Source organism: Zootoca vivipara, chromosome 2, assembly GCF_963506605.1.
Source record: "Zootoca vivipara chromosome 2, rZooViv1.1, whole genome shotgun sequence".
Taxonomy (NCBI): Eukaryota; Metazoa; Chordata; class Lepidosauria; order Squamata; family Lacertidae; genus Zootoca; species Zootoca vivipara.
In genome coordinates this window covers 10,488,807-10,504,304 of record NC_083277.1, presented here as the reverse complement: position 1 = coordinate 10,504,304, position 15,498 = coordinate 10,488,807, and positions in this window count along the sequence as shown.

Sequence of the window (15,498 nt, the reverse complement as noted above, 5' to 3'; positions counted from 1 at the left end):
GCATTAGGAAGAACTTCCTGACAGTAAGAGCTGTTCGACAGTGGAATTTGCTGCCAAGGAGTGTGGTGGAGTCTCATTCTTTGGAGGTCTTTAAGCAGTGGCTTGACAGCCATCTGTCAGGAATGCTTTGTTGGTGTTTCCTGCTTGGCAGGGGGTTGGACTGGATGCTCCTTGTGGTCTCTTCCAACTCTATGATTCTATTATATGATTCTATGAAAACAGGGCCGGACCCTGGCATCTGTTGCTGGAGCTAAGTGATTGCATGAACTGGAAACTGACTTTCCCCTCCAACTACGCATTCAAGCTGAAGGGTAGCATCGTCCCAGCTTCCTGAAATTTCAGGAATTTTGAATGATGAGGTTTTAGAAACCAGTGACTGCACCCCAGATCACAAGGAGACTTATTAGTGCAACATGAACTTTATTTCTACTTTATCTTACATGGGGCTCGAACCGACAATGCTGAGATTACCATAAGCATCTCACTGCTTGAGAGAAGAAGCAGTTAAAAACTGCCCGGTGCCGGGGGAAAGAAGCTTTTTATTTAAATACTTCCAAGGATTGAACTAATATTCTCCCCCAGAGGCAGGGTAAAAGGGGAGAACTGTTTAAGCTGATAAAAATCCCTGCAAACTGAGTTAATTGAAGTCGGAAAAGCCTCTTCCTCTCCTGGAATCAGCGACCCGGACAGAACAGTGAGCCTATTGTGATGTCATAAAGGAAAGGAATGTATTGACTCTCAGTGACTTTTTTGTTGACAACAGGAGGGTGAGCTGAGGCAAATTTGATAAATTTGACAGCTTAATACAGAGAACTGTTGCAGCTTTTCTGAAACCAATATATAAAAGCTAATGTAACAAGATTTGGAGAGGATATATTGCAGCCAGTTTGGAGTATATGGAGGAGTAGCAATTTGTAACCAATTCCTGTTCTTCAAGCGCTACTCTGTCCTTGAAAAGCATTGAAAATGTCAACAAAAGACTATGCACCTGGATTCCAAGAGAAAGTTTTGAAACTCTTGTGGGAAATTAAAATTGGAATGTACAAGACTGAACAGCAAATGGAGGAAATGAACCAAGTTCTACAGAAAGAGGACATAAGTAAGGAAACAGTGGAAGAAGACAATAAGGTAACTGAATTGAAATATAACATCACAGAACAGGAGGAAGTATTTCAGGAAGAACAAGAGGAAAAAGATCACCAAGCCTGGTTTTGGAACACCCCCTTTTTTGGGGGGGGGAGATTTGTTTGAGGAACAGAAAACCCACAAGGAAAACAATGTGCAAACCAGAAGGGAGCATTTGGGGGGGCAGAGACGTTTGGGTTGTAAAACATTGTAGGAAGGGAGTGGGATGAAGGAAGAATGGATATTTTGTTTATTAGGATGGATAAAAAGGACTGAAAACTGGACTGCTGACTTTGGAGCTTGCTGGACTGGAAGGGAATAGCCGTGATCAGGGGAGGAGGAGGTAAAACAGAGGATAAAAGATATAAATTAAAATTGGGAAAGCAAAAAGGGTTTAAAATGTATGGATGTTCTTGGAAGAAAATTTAGGCAAGGGAAGAAAATAAATGTTAATTATGCTAGAAATAAGATATAGTAAGTAAATGAGACTACTAGAAATATAATTTTGTAAGATGAATTGTTAAATGGGGACGGTTGGGTGGTTCTCCTCCTCTTGTCGGTCGCCTGCCTGCTGGGAGCTCTTGGTGGCAGGGGGGTTTCTGGGACGGGGGAGACGGGGAGGGGGGAAGGATTCAACTGGAAAAAGAACCACCCCCTTCCGTCCTTTTCCCCCTAGGGACTATTCGTAGCAGGGGAGTTATGGGGGACGGGGGGGCGGAAGGGGTGGGAAATGATAATAAGGGATAAATTAACAAAAAAATATGGATAATATGCTAATATAAGGTTGAAAAGTTTGGAAATAGAATGGGGAAAATAATACGAAAAGTTCCAAATAAGACTTTAAAATGAAAATCAGAAAGGGGGGAGGTAGGGGAAGTCCACAAAACAATGTTCATGAAAAATGAATAGTTGTATAATTTTTAGTGTTATGTCTATTTGATGTATGTGTTTTTTGTATTGTATATGTAGTGTTTTAGTTGTTGTTAAGCATAAAATTAATAAAAATCATTTTTTAAAAAAAGCATCTCAAGCTCTACAACAGCTCAGCGATTTGTGTACAGGGGACACAGCTGGTGGCGTGTGAACATCCCTACAGAAGGGTGCAAAAAAGCTTGTTCCCTGCTGCTCCAGAGCTAGGAATGGACCATATCTCATAGGGTTAATCTCTTTGCCCTGACAGTGAAGAGCAGAACCTCCAGGATCAGAAGCAGCGGGCTGCAAATACCAGGGCAAGGGAAGCAGCAGGGCGGTCTCGCAGCCTGCACGATGCATTCGCCTTGCAAGGGGGCGCATCTAGCCTTGCAGCCTTCCATGGCCCAACCCACAGCCAGCGAGCTCCGATGCTCAGAGAGGCAGGAAACAGGGCCAGCCAGGGGGACTCGAGAGCGGCTGCACTTTCCCGTCCCCCCGCCGAGGAGAGCGGAGGAGCAGCGGGCATTGTCCTGGCGAGTTTCCCCGGAGAAGAGCCGGATTCCGGTGCAGGGACGGAGCGAGGAGTCAGAGGTGCAGGAGGCGGGGCGGGGGGGGGGGCAGGAGGACGAAACAAGATGGGGAGGTTGGGAGCACGTGCCCCTCGCCTGGCAGGATCAGGCCCCAGGTCCAGCCGGAGGCTGCAAGGCGCCCCCCCAAACGGGCAGGAAGGGGAAGGGGCCCGGGCACAGCTCAGGGGCAGGGCACGTGCAGGAGGGCAGAGGGGCAAACATCTCTTCAGGACCCTGCCTGAATCCTTGGGGAGCTGCTCCCTTCAGTCCTATAAACGATGCTGAACTCAAGGGGCACAATGAGGGGTCCAAGGCAGCTGCTTCTTCGCGATGGAGGCTGCATGTAGTCGCCCCCTGATCAGCGGCGTACCTGGGGCTTTTGCCGCCCCTCTCCCTGTCCCTCATCAGGGAGCCCCGTCCTCTTCCACGGTCCTCCCTCTGCTCCGACTGTCCTTCCCTCTCGCCTGCTCCCTGCGGTGGCTGCAAGGGCGATGAGTGGGTTCAGGGGGCGGCAGCACAGGCACAAGCTCACGCTCTCCCACCGGCGGAGAGGGAAGGCGAGGCAGGGGGGGGAGGAAGAGCAGTGCAGCAGGGAGGGAGGTGCCCCTCTCACTTTGCAGCCCCCTGGCACCCTTTGCAGGCCACTACTCCTGCCCCCAACTTTCCTCTGCTAGTGCCATTGATAAACCTATAAGCCACCACCATCACCGCATCTTGTGGCAATGATGTCCATCCGATTCATTTAGCAAGGAAATACCTTCTTTTGCCTGCCCCAAATCAAGTTACACTATGCCTGCACATGGAGGTTCTGTTGATCTGTCACGGCTAATAAAACAGTTGATAGATCTATTCCACGGAGGACGCATCTGATCTTTCCCCAAGCTATCAAAGCTAGTGACCTCTTGGGTCTGCGTGTAAATAAGTGAGAGAGGCTTATGCCTGTTTCTTTAAAGGTTTTATCTTCCACCTTCCTCAGTAACACTGCTGAGTTTTCAGATGAAGGCTGAGAGTTGAAGTGGGTGACACTTTTGAAAATGCAGAGGGAAGGGGGATTCTTTGGAAGTGGCAACTGGAAATAAATTAATGGTGATAAAAATGTTGATGACAGTATTGTAAAAGACTAAGGAAGGCAAAATTGAAATTAGTTATTACTCTTTAGATTATTACTCATTTCTATACTGCTTCATATTTTTAGGGGGGGAAATCTCAAAGTAATTTGAGAGAAATCTCAATGCAGTTTGTGTCCATAGGATGTTGAGAAGTTTAATTCTGTAGATCCAGGAGTTCTCTCCTCCTGATAGTCTTAGATTTGATTGTTCTTTCCTATAGAGCAAGAGGAACATTTATGGGCTTAAAGCTGCATTGATTTTGGAGGCTACATTCCAGTGTGCTTTGTGGCCAATATGTCCACATGCATGCACACACAGAAAAGAGATGCAGACCATAAAGTCACATGCACACATGCCAAAAGTGCTGCAAACACTCACCCGACATGCCATCTTGCATACATACAAGTCTTGCAAACACAATTAGCATGTTTACTCCTTCTATCCCCAGTGCTGGGGTGGGGGAGAAATAAGAGCACAAGAAGACCCTGCTTAATTAGCAATGAGATCTATCAAAAAAGACCCTTCTGATTGTTCTTTAGAAATATCCTCTTTAAAGAGCAGCCAGAGGGATAATTTATTTCCAGATCAGGGTTTCTATCCCATCTCAGCACTGTGCTGATTCCTGCTGAAATTGGAGTTTAAAATATCTCTCTAAGGGCCCTTTAGGCATCTTTCTCTCCAGGACAGTCACAGAGAGCTACATCCTATGATCACATCAGGAGATGGAAACTGCAGGGACCAGGAGGACACATCTTGAGGCTTGGCAGGCCATATGCAGTCAATGGACTACAAGTTACTGTACAATATCTTCAGTCAATAGAGTTTGTGACCATCAAATTAAAAATATTTTTGAGTGAGTTGTTTGATTTTGTTGGTCAATATTCCTTTTGTTTGTTTCTTAGGCTGTGCAGATACCATACATTTAAAGCATGTAACTTTCCCCAGAGAATCATGGGAACTGTAGTTTATTGCTACAGTTCTCAGCACCCTTAACAAACCAGCTCTCCGTATTTCTTGGGTGAAGCCATTTACTTTAAATGTTAGGTGGGTCTATCACAGCCTTAATCATATATAAATATCTGTTGTTGCCTTTCCAACATGCTTAAAGTTGCAGCCAGGATCAGCATTCCCTGGCCACTGAACATGCTTAGGGTTGTGATCATATCTCCTGATGTTCTTACTTTTCCTAAACAGCCACAGCGGACTCTGAATTTAATAATAATAACAACAACAACAATAATAATATTTTTTTAAAAATCTTTTTTATTTATACCCTGCCCTTCCCGGTTCAGAAACCAGGCTCAGGCCCTGCGGAAGAAGATCAAGTCCTGCAGGGCTCTAGTCTCATGGGACAGAGCATTCCACCAGGTCGGAGCCATCACTGAAAAGGCCCCATCACAAAGCAGAAGCTGTGTTGGAAGAGGTGTCCTTCCACCAATGCCTTTTTTCCTCCTCTAAATTGTCTCCATTTATGAAATGCTTTTTGGTCCCCACTGAGGTAATTTTTTTGGCACGTCTTGCAGCCTCAGCAATCCTATGTGAGTTGCATAGAATAACACTGGCCTACCTTGCAAGGTAGACTTCCGGTCTACCACCATTGCTGAACGGCGAGGAAACCTTGACTCCGAGGTTCCTGGCGCTGTGGAGGAGGGGGGGCATGAGAGCGGACCCCCAGAAGAACCCCAGATCGAGCTTTCTGGGGTCGTGGAGACTCAGCTGAGCTCCAAAATGACTCCTTCGCCCCGGTAAGCTCTTTTTAAGAGCCCCGAGAGCGAGCAAAGTTGAGACGTGGGTGCCTTGAGTGGACTCGCTACCTCTGTAACGCGAAGCTCCGAGCCGACAGCACTTTGAGCAGCAGATTCTTCCAAATTTGAAAGAAATCAGGACTTTGGACACTGTGAGTAAAAGAAAGGGATTTTTAATTTGAAAAAAATTGGCCACAGGAGGAGATTTTTAAAACGGAAGTCAATCTCCCCCATTGAGAGAACTGAGACACAGTTATCTTGCCTGAAGCCAGGAAGACTGACAGGAAGCTTTCAATCCGCAAAATGTGGACCTAAAACCTCTCCCCTGAGGCAGGGTAAAGGGGAGAAGGGTAGAATTTAGTGAAATCCCTGTAAAAAAAACTATTTTGGTCTGAGGAAAGCCCCCCTGTAAGCTGGGGTCGGGTCCCTGGAGGGATCAGCGAGCCGCCATTATGACATCATAAAAGGAAGGAATCTATTTACCTGTTTGAGGTTGTGAACTGTTAACATTGAAGAGAGTGCAAAATATAAGACTGAAGCTTGACAAATGTTCTCTTCATAAATGGACATAAGAGTGATAAGATATGAATAAGATCCAAAAATGAGAACTTGTAACCAGGTCGGACATAATTTTTGTTTCTGAAGTTTGGAAATACGAAGCACCATTTCCTGCTCTCTAAACTGCACTGTTCCCATGAAATCTGAGATGAGCAGGATGTCAGTAGTCACAACATCATCTGACTTAGACTCAGACTTTCAAAAGGAACTTTTGGAACTGCTTTTGGACTTTGTAAAGGAACTGCATCAGAATAATAAACAGACTGGTAAAATAAATCAGAACTGTGTGGAAAGTGAAAAAGGATCAACTCCAATAGAGAACGAAGATAAGCAAGATGTGCAACTACCAGCCCTGGATAATAGAATTGAACTTAAAGAAGATGAGGAAGATGTATAGAATACTATTCCCCCAGTGAGAGTGGAGGAACAGGACTTATGTTTGACTTGGGGAGTCCTCAAGGAGGAACCAGCATGGAATAATGCCCTCCTAGTGAGAGAGGGAGGACAGGATTCATGCTGTCCCAGTTCGGGCCGCATGATCTCCTGCAACGATTTCGCAAAGTTTTTTGCAGATAAAGTCGCTCAGATTCGGGAAGAGGTAGACTCCGCCGTGGGAGCAGGGCCGGGGCGGGGGAGTGCTAGAGCCCTGTCTAGTCCAGTTGTGTGGGATAAATTTCAATCTGTTACCTCCGAGGATGTGGACAGGCTGCTTGGACGAGTGAAACCAACCACCTGTCTCCTTGATCCATGCCCATCCTGGCTTATAAAAGCTAGCCGGGAACGGCTGGGCGATGGGCTTCGCGGGTTGGTGAATGCTTCTCTCTGTGAGGGAGCCTTCCCAGACCGGCTGAAAGAAGCGGTTATTAAACCGCTTCTTAAAAAACCATCTTTAGATGCGGCCAATATGGCCAACTATCGCCCAGTCTCAAATCTTCCATTCTTGGGCAAGGTGATTGAGCGAGTGGTTGCTGAACAACTCCAGGCACGCCTGGAAGAAGCGGACCATTTGGATCCCTTCCAGTCAGGATTCAGGCCTCATCATGGGACTGAAACTGCCTTGGTCGCACTGGTCGACGATCTCCGGCGGGCTAGGGAGAGGGGTGCCTCTTGTGGGGTGCCTCATGGTTCTGTCCTCTCCCCCATGCTTTTTAACATCTATATGCAGCCACTGGGAGAGATCATCAGGGGGGTTGGGCTGGGTGTCCATCAGTATGCTGATGATACCCAGCTCTACCTCTCTTTTAAATCAGAACCAATGAAGGCGGTGAAGGTCCTGTGTGAGTGCTTGGAGGCGGTTGGAGGATGGATGGCGGCTAACAGATTGAGATTGAATCCTGACAAGACAGAAGTACTGTTTGTGGGGGACAGGAGGCGGGTGGGTGTGGAGGACTCCCTGGTCCTGAATGGGGTAACTGTGCCCCTGAAAGACCAGGTGCGCACCTGGGAGTCATTTTTGACTCACAGCTGTCCATGGAGGCACAGGTCAACTCTGTGTCCAAGGCAGCTGTTTATCAGCTCCACCTGGTACGCAGGCTGAGTCCCTACCTGCCCACTGACTGTCTCTCCAGAGTGGTGCATGCTCTGGTTATCTCCCGCTTGGACTACTGCAATGCGCTCTACATGGGGCTACCTTTGAAGGTGACCCGGAAACTACAACAAATCCAGAATGCGGCAGCTAGACTGGTGACTGGGAGCGGCTGCTGAGACCACATAACACCGGTCTTGAAAGATCTACATTGGCTCCCAGTACGTTTCCGAGCACAGTTCAAAGTGTTGGTGCTGACCTTTAAAGCCCTAAATGGCCTCAGTCCAGTATACCTGAAGGAGAGTCTCCACCCCCATCGTTCTGCCCGGACACTGAGGTCCAGTACTGAGGGCCTTCTGACGGTTCCCTCGTTGCGAGAAGCCAAGTTGCAGGGAACCAGGCAGAGGGCCTTCTCGGTGGTGGCGCCTGTCCTGTGGAACGCCCTCCCATCAGATGTCAAATAGAAAAACAGCTACCAGATTTTTAGAAGACATCTGAAGGCAGCCCTGTTTAGGGAGGCTTTTAATGGTTAATTGTTTTATTTCATTTTTCTGTTGTAAGCCGCCCAGAGTGGCTGGGGAAACCCAGCCAGATGGGCGGGGTATAAATAATAAATTATTATTATTATTATGCTGGGGGTGGATTTTAAGGGGAATAAAAATTGAAATAGGGCTGAAAAAGAGAAACGCAGTTGGATGGTATTGTGCAACAGTTAGAGAATTGGGGAGGCAGCAGGGGACGAAGAAGGGAGAGTGGTGGATAGATGGGGAAAGAGTGGGAGTGGGGTGAGGAGTAATAATGGAGTAATAATGATTAAGAGGGTCCGAAACTAGAATGAATTAAGCAGAAGCAGAAGCAGAAGCAGAAGCAGAAGCAGAAGAAGAAGAAGAAGAAGAAGAAGAAGAAGAAGAAGAAGAAGATTTTGGATTTGATATCCCTCTTTATCACTACCCGAACGAGTCTCAAAGCGGTTAACATTCTCCTTTCCCTTCCTCCCCCACAACAAACACTCTGTGAAGTGAATGAGGCTGAGAGACTTCAGGGAAGTGTGGCTAGCCCAAGGTCACCCAGCAGCTGCATGTGGAGGAGCGGAGACACAAACCCGGTTCCCCAGATTACAAGTCTACGGCTCTTAACCACTACACCATACTGGCTGATTCATTTGGGAGACCTTAAATCCAGGGGAGGGGGGTCTGAAATAGATTTTAGTGTTTAAATGTTATTATGATAGAAGAAATAGTATTTGAAGGTATGAAAATTTTTCGGGTATAAACTTGAGACTAAGGGGACAAATAGAGGATAGATGGATGGGGAAATAAATTGAGATTGGGGTTAATTGTTGAATCATAGGTTGAGGGTAGTTGATGTTTCTTAAAATAGAAATAGTTATGAGATACTGAAAAAATATGTTAAAATGATTTAAGATAACAAATGAAAATTGCCTAATTTGGATTTTAAATGGACCCAGGGGGGGGGGGGGAATTGAGGAAGTCTACAACGTTAAGCAAAATGTTGGAAATGATATGCTTTGTTTTTGTTTTTGTCTTTTTTGTTTTTGTTGCTCTTTTTGGAATTTTTTGTATGTTTAATGTTTGAAAATCAATAAATATTATTTGAAAAAAAGAAATATCTATTAAGATAATGGCCAGGTTCAGATGACTTTTCATAGCCTGAAAACCTGGGATACAAATAAGCACAGTTTTTAATGCATTGCTGCAGCAAACTTACACTGAAACCTATGTTGACCCAAGATTACAATAAGAACTGTAGCCATTACCACACTCTCCTGGCCCCCACAACCAGAATGCATCACTCCAGGAAGGACTCCCACACAACCTTTAGTGAGAGAGGGGGAAAGAGGACTCTGCCTCGGTAGTTGCACAAATTGACATCTGTGGTCCTGCACTGGCAGCAAGGCTAACAAACAGGAGAACTGGGAATACTCTAGTCCCATCTCCCCCCGCACCTGCCAACTGACCTAATTGTCCCAGTTTACCTCATGATTGGGCCAGCCCTGACTGTGACATGTGATCTAACCAGGCAGTCTCTTATGAGTCATAACTAACAAACTTTCCATTTTGCCCAAACCAGGGAACTACAGCTGCCAGCTTTGGAACAAGCCGGTATATTAAGCTAACTTCAAACTGTGTTTGGTCAAAACAGGAAACTCTGGTTGATCAGTGGCTTCGTGGTTTGACTGTTCCCACTGCAAAGGGACTGTGCACTCAGGTGAAAGGCTTCTTCAAATCCCTCCTCATTGAGTCGAGACACAATAATTCAGAATGGGCCAACACATGTGAAGCATTCTGAATATACTTTAACAGGTAGTCCTGCGGAGGCCTACTAGAAAGCAAGCGGCATTCAGTTCAGTGGGACTTACTTCCATGTAAGCATGGATAGGATGGCAACCTACAGTTCTGTCCAAAAGCTCCTTAACATTATTTACTCACCCAGGGTCTCAGCCAGTCAGCTTATTGAGCATTTCCTGATGTTATAATCTGCATCCTGCTCTCTGTTCCACGAACCGTGGCCTGTGGAAGATGTGGTTATGAAGTCCCCAAAGTCTGAGCAGGATCCCTTGGGCACAGAGAATATCCATCTCTCTGCAAAGTCTGAGGGAGGGAGTGAAGAAGAGGCTACCTTTCTAGGTAAGGGTTGGGATCTGGGTCCTTGGGTGCTTTTGTAATTTCCTTTCCTCTTCCTGAAATTCTCAGACAATGAGATTGCCAGAACCTCTGAGTCAGCCTTTTCCAGACATCGTTAGATTTCCCTCCAGACATCGCTAGATTTCCAGGTCCTGTCACCCACAGCTAACATGACCAATGGGATGACTGTGGAGGCCACAGTCCTTCCACAGTGGGGACATTGGTTTACAGGTGGGAGTTGATCACGGTGTGGAGTTGCCAAGCGTGCCTTCCTGTTAGCATGTTTCTCCTTTGCATCCCGAGTTCAAGTGTCCCCTCGCCCACAGCCAGCATGGACAATGGAATTATGGGAGTTGTAGTCTAACATCTTCTAGAGGGCATCAAGTTGGAGAAGGATGCTGTGGGAGGAAAGCCCAATGATCAGCCCCTAGGCAGAAAAATTCTCTTCGGACCAAAGTAGATGCAACGTTAAATGCATGGAGAGAGGAGAGGGAGAACCATTACATCTAGGAAGCTGACATGCTTTCTGTGATGGAATGGTTGACATAGCACAATCCTGAATTTCTCCCATAGTTTTCTTCCCCATGATGTTTCTCATGCCATGGGTATAAACAGAAGCATTGAATTTGTAAGCATGAATTGCACAGTTGTGTGGAGGGAGGGCTAGTAAAAAGAATAATAAGTGAATTGCCTAAACTTGCCAATCTTACACACTGGGGTTGTGTATGAGAGTGAGATCATAATTTATAGTGCCCCTGTAACGAAAACCATCCCAAGGAAAAGGAAATGCAAGAAAGCAAAATGGCTGTCCAACGAGGCCTTACAAATAGCGGAGGAGAGGAGGCAAGCAAAATGCAAGGGAGATAGGGAAAGATACAGGAAACTGAATGCAGATTTCCAAAAAACAGCAAGGAGAGACAAGAGGGTCTTCTTAAATGAGCAATGCAAAGAAATAGAGGAAAACAATAGAATGGGGAAAACCAGAGATCTGTTCAAGAAAATTGGAGATATGAAAGGAACATTTCGTACAAAGATTACCATAATCAAGGACAAAAGTGGTAAGGACCTAACAGAAGCAGAAGACATCAAGAAGAGGTGGCAAGAATACACAGAGGAATTATACCAGAAAGATATGGAGGTCTCGTACACCCCAGGTAGTGTGGTTGCTGACCTTGAGCCAGACATCTTGGAGAGTGAAATCAAATGGGCCTTAGAAAGCACTGCTAATAACAAGGCCAGTGGAAGTGATGATATTCCAGCTGAACTGTTTAAAATTTTAAAAGATGATGCTGTTAAGGCACTGTTTCTCAACCTTTTTTGAGCCACGGCACACTTGTTCCATGAAAAAAATCACGAGGCACACCACCATTAAAAAAAGTTTAAAAAATTTAACTCTGTGCCGCCCTATATTGACTATATAATTATGACTGTAATTTATTCTGTATCTCTTCCTCTCCCCGCTTTTTAAATACCAGTAAATGAAGCCAAAAGAGAGACAACAGTGCTTAAATGCACAGATGTTTAAATGCACTTACTTGCAGGCATGCTAAGGTAGATTTCATTCGGAGGGAGGGGAGGAGAGGTGGAGAGAGGGAGAAGGGGAGGGAGCGCAGCCCAGAGCCGGCTCCACTCGCACTCTATTGTTCCAGGCACCGAGGCGAGTGGGGGTGGGGAGAGAAATAAAGAAGCTGCAGGGAGTTGCTTACACGCACGTAAACGGGTGCTGCTTTATTTCCCTGCACGGAGGAGGGAGGAGGGAGGCAAGCTGGAAAGCTCCGCGAGGGAGGAGGGAAGAAAAGCTCTGTGAGGGAGAAAAGCCCCGTGCATCCCCTATTCCTGCACGGAAAGCAAGCGGCAGCCGCTTACATGCGAGTAAGCTGCTCCTGTTTTCTTTCCCTGCAGGGAGGAATGTCCCAGGAAAGATTGGCGGCCGCCAGGCGTCGCGGTACACCAGCCAGCGTCGGGCGGCACACTACTGTGCCGCGGAACAGCGGTTGAGAAACGCTGTGTTAAGGTGCTACACCCAATATGCCAGCAAGTTTGGAAAACTCAGCAATGGCCAGAGGATTGGAGAAGATCAGTCTACATCCCAATTCCAAAGAAGGGCAGTGCCAAAGAATGCTCCAACTACCGCACAACTGCGCTCATTTCACACGCTAGCAAGGTTATGCTTAAAATTCTACAAGGCAGGCTTAGGCAGTATGTGGACCGAGAACTCCCAGAAGTGCAAGCTGGATTTCAAAAGGGCAGAGGAACCAGAGACCAAATAGCAAACATGCGCTGGATTATGGAGAAAGCTAGAGAGTTCCAGAAAAACGTCTACTTCTGCTTCATTGACTATGCAAAAGCCTTTGACTGTGTCGACCACAGCAAACTATGGCAAGTTCTTAAAGAAATGGGAGTGCCTGATCACCTCATCTGTCTCCTGAGAAATCTCTATGTGGGACAAGAAGCTACAGTTAGAACTGGATATGGAACAACTGATTGGTTCAAAATTGGGAAAGGAGTACGACAAGGTTGTATATTGTCTCCCTGCTTATTTAACTTATATGCAGAATTCATCTGCGAAAGGCTGGACTAGATGAATCCCAAACCGGAATTAAGATTGCTGGAAGAAATATCAACAACCTCAGATATGCAGATGACACAACCTTGATTGCAGAAAGTGAGGAAGGGGGCTAGCCTTTGATGGGTGCCAGCCGCATTGTTTCCCTCTGATTGGTTGCAGCTTTCTTTCCTCCTCCCTCCCTCCTCCTAGAGCCAAGTGGAAGGGGCCTGGGCTTTGTTTGTGCCAGCGTGATTGCTCGACGGTAGCCATTTAAAGCTGCACCTCTCCGTCCCTCCCCTGCTCACTGCTCCTTTTGCCGCCGCCACCAAAGTGGGGCCCGAGAGCCCCGAGAGTGAGCGGGGTGGCAGACATGGGTACTGTTGGTCTGTTCACTTCCTCCATTGAACAAAGCTTCTAGATCCGGTGGACTCTGAGCGATCAATTTCTCCTTAAAAAAGAAGAAATTTGGACAATTTGGATACCGTGAGTAAAAGGGATAAATTTTAAATTTGATCAGGACTTTAATTCGGTCACGGAAGAGATTCTAAAAAGGAGGTCAGTCCATTTCCGCTGTGGCAAAGTGAAAGCGATTGAATTTTTACTGCAGCCGGGAGAGAAATATTTTACTGCTAAACTTCCAAATTATGAACTTTAAAAATCCCCCCTGAGGCAGGGTTAGGGGGGAAGAGATAAAATTGATGTAGAACCCTGCAATAACGGGAATTTTTTTTTTACCATTTTCCCCCTCTCTGGAAGTGGAGACCAGGTCAGAGCGGCTAGACTCCATTGTGACCTCATAATAGAGAGGATACTTTTAACTTTTGTTTTCCTATTTGGAGCTTTAGAAGTTACTGTATTGGTCTGAACTGCTATAATTGATTACAATTTTCTATATTGCAACATATAAACCTGTTCATCTGTTTGGAAACATAAATTGCCTTCTCAGGCACAGAAAATACATTTAAACTGTCTGCTTAGACTGATGCTGTTGTATTGCTTCCAGCTATCTGTTGCTGGCTGTTTGCTATATCATGGCTTGACCTTGAAACTCTCAGCTGCCAGCTGCTGTTTTTGTTATGGCTGCAGAACCAACTCCAAGTGTAAAGCAAAAAATAGTAACAAGGAGGGCCTCCAGAGATCAGTCATTTGAAGAACAAGTTTTAGGAATTTTGGGAGAAATTAGAAAAGAAGTAAGATCAAATACAGAAGGTTTGCAAGCAAATACAGAAGGATTGCAACATCTTAGCAAAGACGTAAAGGCCAATACAGCAGGCTTAAAAGACATTAAAAAAGAAATTGGAACATTGAGGAAAGAGGTTCAAGAAGTGAAAAAAGAAATTTTGGGAGTGGATGCAAGAGTTATGGAGTTGGAATCAGTGAAGATTTTGGATCTGGAAAGACAGCAGGAATCGGCTCGGACGGCAATTGCCTTTCTGCAGTTGAGAGAGAAGGAATCACATTTAAGATCACGAGGTCTTCCAGAAATTGAACAAGGCAATTTGAAGGAAATCTTAATTCAATAATCATAAACGATTACCTGGTGGTCTTCCAGACTAAGGAACAAAGAGATAAAATTTTGGGACTGCATTATAAGAAGAATTTAAAGTTTCAAGAACACCAGGTTGTGCTCTTTTTAAAAAATTCCCAAATTTTTCCTGCAATTGAGGAATAATTACACAGATCTGGCAAGTGCCCTAAGGAAGAAAGGGATCTTTTTCCGCTGGGAATTTAATCAAGGCCTCTTCTTTAAATATCAACAAAGGAAAGTATTAATTAGAACAGTAGAGGAGAAGAGGTGATTCTTGGAGAAGAACGCTATAGATTTTGAGTCGGAAGTAGGACCAGGACCAGGATTGGCAATGGGAGCAGCGCAGTTATTAGGATTGGACATAGGAGCAGGAGCAGGAGTGGAAGCAGCGCAGTTATTTGGATTGGATATAGGAGCCGGAGCTGGAGCTGCACAGTAGATCAGCATGGCCTTGAGAATATGTTCATGGAATGCGAATGGTTTGAACCTAGGAGCCAAAAGAAATCAAATTCATCACGTGTTGTTAAAACAGTGATGGGCAACCTTTTGAGCTTGGTGTGTCAAAATTTGCCAAAATACCGAGCATAACTCGGGTAGTGTGTCACTTCGAGAAAAAAACCACAATTTCACGATATATATAGTTTAAATAACAAAAATGTATAATTGTAATATATAACTGTATTTAAATAAACCAATAACTAATTATTTAACCTAACCTAACCAAAAACCCTTTTTATCACAAAGTGCCCAGAGCTGTTGAGCTTTTGGGGGGGGAGCTGCTGACCAAAGTTTGGGAGGCTTTTGGGGGTGCAAAAGTTGCTTTGCTTTTTGGGGGGTGCCCCAAAGCGGCTGCGCTTTTTTGGGGGGGAAAGAGAACATAAATAAATGACGAATAATACCTTCGCTGGAACTAACACGCAGCACCAACATGGTCTGCCAAAGCAGCAAAAGACCCAGCACAGAACGGGTTAAAAAACAAACACTGTTACACCCAATCATAGTCTGCCAAAGCACCAGAAAAAACAGCACAGAAAGGGTAAAAAACCAATCTCTGGCTACCAGCAGCAACAACAACAACAAAGGATCCGGGTTTTAACAGGGGAGACAAGCTGTAGCGGAGACAAGCTGTAGGAGGAGTGAGAGAACAAATGGGGGGGGACAACAACAATGGGCCGATGGGGCGCATGCCAGCAGTGAGGGCTCTGCGTGTCACGTCTGACACGCGTGTCATAGG